The sequence below is a fragment of the Sinocyclocheilus grahami genome, unplaced genomic scaffold (genome assembly GCF_001515645.1).
Source record: "Sinocyclocheilus grahami isolate Dianchi unplaced genomic scaffold, SAMN03320097.WGS_v1.1 scaffold110.1, whole genome shotgun sequence".
Lineage (NCBI taxonomy): Eukaryota > Metazoa > Chordata > Actinopteri > Cypriniformes > Cyprinidae > Sinocyclocheilus > Sinocyclocheilus grahami.
This window is the reverse complement of record NW_015505289.1, coordinates 1,275,228-1,278,901: the sequence shown is the minus strand read 5'-3', so window position 1 is coordinate 1,278,901 and position 3,674 is coordinate 1,275,228. Positions and strand designations below refer to the sequence as shown.

The 3,674-nt window shown below is 34.3% G+C and overlaps 1 pseudogene; it reads left to right on the top strand.

Annotated features, from left to right (window-relative positions):
- The window catches only part of LOC107589006 (huntingtin-interacting protein 1-related protein-like), a 20,421-nt pseudogene that overhangs the window by 5,230 nt on the left and 11,517 nt on the right, over positions 1 to 3,674 (top strand).

Below are 3,674 nucleotides of genomic sequence, written 5' to 3'. Positions count from 1 at the left end.
AACAGTTTGTTTCATATGGGATAATATCTGCTAAAAAACGTATTCTTTTGTTTTGGAAGAAAAAAGAAGTTCCAACTCTTAAATTATGGCTGACAGAATTGTCAAGTACACTACATCTGGAGAGAATTAGGTATACCCTAATAGACAAGACTTTGTATTTGAAAAAATTTGGTCCCCTTTTATTTCCTTTTTGCAAACTTGTGATTAATATGTTTATATTAATCACATTACCTACATTACCTACCCTTACCATTCGATAGCACTTATGGGTTGAGTTTTTGGGTGGGAGGAGATTTTATTTTATTTATATTTTCTGTTTAATTGTTTTGACTATTGTGTTTTTTTTGTGTGTTTTTTTGTTATGCCATTTGTTAAAATTTAAGTTTGTTTGCATTTTTAAAAAAAAGAAGTGTAATTACAATTGACTTTCTGTCAAAATTTCTAATAAAATATTTAAACATAAATACCATAACCTTTTTTGGACATGTGCCGTACAACTGTGTCATATTCATTTACATTACATGTGTGCATCATTTATTGTGTTTAATCAATGATGTTATATCAAATCTCAATTTCATCTGCTTTACAGCTTCAAAGCATCACCAAATCCATCACCAGCCTGAGGCCCCTATCAAAGAGAAATATGGACGCAGTATCCTTTAGTATTGGTTTAATACAGCATTTCTTATGTTCATATTTATTTGTGTGTTGTATTGGGCTTTCACAGATGCCCAGGCTTTTTCAGTCAAATGTAGTTGTGCTGTGCTTTTCACAATACACACTGTTTCAAAGCAACTTTACAAAAAATCTATATGTTAATGTTTATAATATCTTCATGCCTTATAGTCACATTTAGCTGGGAGATAATATAGTTTAGCAATATAAACACTCAAGCAATTGAGATTTGCTTTAATGTATATAGCTTAATGCGAGTGTACTGTATGTATATGGATAAAGTTAGTTATATATTTCCACCATTATATAAAGAGCTGGGTGATAATATAGTTGCATTTTGAGACACAATAAAAAAATGCAGGTATTTTGAATTTGCTATACAGCTAATGCTGTGTATCATCTTTGCTATATATCATCTGGACTAGTACATTGTCCTTAACTTTTGCACAGATATCATTTTAGGCACGCATAAGGAAGGCGGTGCCGTCACATTCTGGTCTCATGCCGTGAGTCTGCCGCTGTCCAGTAACGCCATCCTCAGCTGGAAGTTCTGCCACATGGTGCACAAACTGCTACGAGACGGCCATCCTAACGTAGGTCTCATCTACCACAATATCATCTGATGAAAATTACTTTCGTTTGACTTTATTTGGCTAAAATGACCCTACAAATGTAATTCTATGTTTTGCTTGTAAACCTTACGAGACAGCAGAGGTCACACCGCAAGCATTAGACAGATGGGAACATTATGGGTGAGTGTCGAAATGATCTGGTGTTTTTCTATTGAGCAAGTCATTTACATCATCACATTAATCTTTCATGTGAATCTTTCAATTTAAATTTTGTATGTGTTTGCTGTGTTTTAGGGGAATCTGCATGATAGATATGGACATATTGTTGCACTGTATGCCAAGCTGCTGTGTGTTAAAATCGATTTCCATTTAAAGGTAAGTTTAATGTTTCCTTCATTGACATATGAGTGAAAAAATATCTATCTATCTATCTATCTATCTATCTTGTTTCCACCACAGCATCTGGAAATCCCACCAAACCTTGAAGCTCCTGAACAGGTTCTTGATAAAGCCATCGCCATTGATATTAACAAAGTGTAAGTACATCGCTAGTTATTTCAGTGAGCTTGAATAATCTGTTGATGTAAATTAATTACTTTAATTATGTACAGGTTTGACATGACAGGTGAGGTTCTGGAGTACATGGAAGCAGCTCTAAAGCTGCAAGAAACAGGTATACATAATGTTTTGTCATGTTTTTGTTTTTAATCTAACTCAAATAAATGCTTTTAATGCTTTAATTAATCAGTTACACAATAAATTGACCAAAAGTGACAATAAAGACATTTATAAAGTTCCAAAAGACTTCAATTTCAAATGCTGTTTTTCTTTTACCTTTCTACACGTCAAGCAATCCTGAAAAAATGTATCATGAATTGCACAAAAAATATGAAGCAGCACAACTGTTTTCAACATTGATAATAATAAGAAATTTTTCCTGAGCAGCAAATCAGTATATTAGAATGATTTCTGATGGATCATGTGACATTGAAGTAATGATGCTGGAAAATCACAGGAATAAATTTTATTCAGTTATTTTAAATTGTAATAATATTTCACAATATTTCAGTTTTTACTGTATTTTTGATCGAATAAATGCAGCTTTGGTGAGCAGAAGAGACGGTAGTGTGTGTAAAAAAAAATTTTTTTTAAAAACTTTTTACATGCAGTTTTCCGGCAGATGGGAGTCCAGCTCCACCAGCTCTACCACTCCAGTGGGTCAGTGCCGTCTGGCACCGCTGGTTCTCGTCATCCAAGACTGCGGTCCGCTCTACCATTTCCTGGTCAAACTCTTGTTCAAGCTACACAGCCGTGAGTCTTGCTGTTTATATGCTGCTTTTTTATTTTTATGCATCTTTTTCATTGAGCTCATCAGCGCTATGCATCTGTGTCACAGGAACACCGGTGGACTCTCTGTTAGGACACAGGGAACGATTCTGTGAGCAGTTCAACGGGTAACAGTGGTCTGCAGTATTGTGTAAAAATGCACCGATATGGAAATTTAGTTTTTATTATTGCCACTGACCAATATATATTTATTCATGTATTTATTGAAATAAACATCCTTCATGCCAAAACGCCAATCTAGAAATTTACAAGTGAATTCAGGTATCAAAACATTATAATGTACAGAAAAAGGATGGTCAAATGTTTAGAACTTTAACCCCCGGTTTCACAGACAAAGCTTAAGCCTATAGTCCCAGACTAAAATGTAAGTCTGAGCAGTTTCAACTTGCACTGATTGATCTTAAAATATGCCAGTGCCCTTTTTTGTGTCAAGATGCACACCAGTAATGTTTATTTTCTAAGTCATGTTTAAAAAAATTACTTAAATGTCTTAATTGAACTATGGCTTAATCCTAATCCTTAATATAAACCCTGTCTGTGAAAACCAGGCCTAAATGATTCTAGTGAAAAAGGTCCTGATATTATCAGCTTCCAGTATCAGCCTAATCATAACGACGTTGATTTATAAAAAATAATATCATACACTACTGATGTAAAGTACACTATAGTTCAGAATCATTTGGGGGTTTTGAAAGAAGTGTCTTATGCTCACCATTTTTTCATTTATTTTATATAAAAATACAGTAAAAATAGAAATATTGATGGCATATTATTACAATTTAAATGCACTGTTTTCTATTTGAATGTGTTATAAATACAACTTAACCACTGTTTTCTAGTCGTGTCCATTTTTGGAAGACCAAACAAAGTAGTTTTGCTTTTCACAACGCTTTCACAACGAAAAACACAGCGTCAACCACATGTGAAAGCCGATCCGGCGATCCACAGCGCAAAGTTGTTGTATTTTCTCAGAAACCAGCACGGATCAGCTCCAGGCATGACGAAGCAGATATAGTCCTCTTTTGGAAGACCAAACAAAGTAGTTTCGCTTTCACAATGAATCACACAGTGCCTTCACAA